Raw genomic sequence first — 337 nt, forward strand, 5'->3', positions numbered from 1 at the left:
CCGGGAAAAATTTTGCGTTGCCACAAAAAACGCGTCCACCCTGTGAATTTAGCTGGTGAAAAATGTTTGGGGGTGATGAATGTTCATGTGTCTTTAGAGCTCTGGGAAACCCCGTGCCCACAAATCAAGGCCCCACTCCACAGAAGCATCATTTTAAAAAGGTGAAATTATTTTATCTTTTTGTGCATATAAAACGAGACTTTTTCTGTGGATAACTTTTTTTTAAAAGAAAAAAGTTTACAACAGTGATTTTTGGGGCCAACCCCTTTTTTAAAGTAAAAAAAGGCATATTTATTTTGTAGAATAGAGAAAAAAAAAAACTTTAACTTTCTATTTT

Source organism: Penaeus monodon, chromosome 25, assembly GCF_015228065.2.
Source record: "Penaeus monodon isolate SGIC_2016 chromosome 25, NSTDA_Pmon_1, whole genome shotgun sequence".
In the NCBI taxonomy this organism is placed as follows: Eukaryota; Metazoa; Arthropoda; class Malacostraca; order Decapoda; family Penaeidae; genus Penaeus; species Penaeus monodon.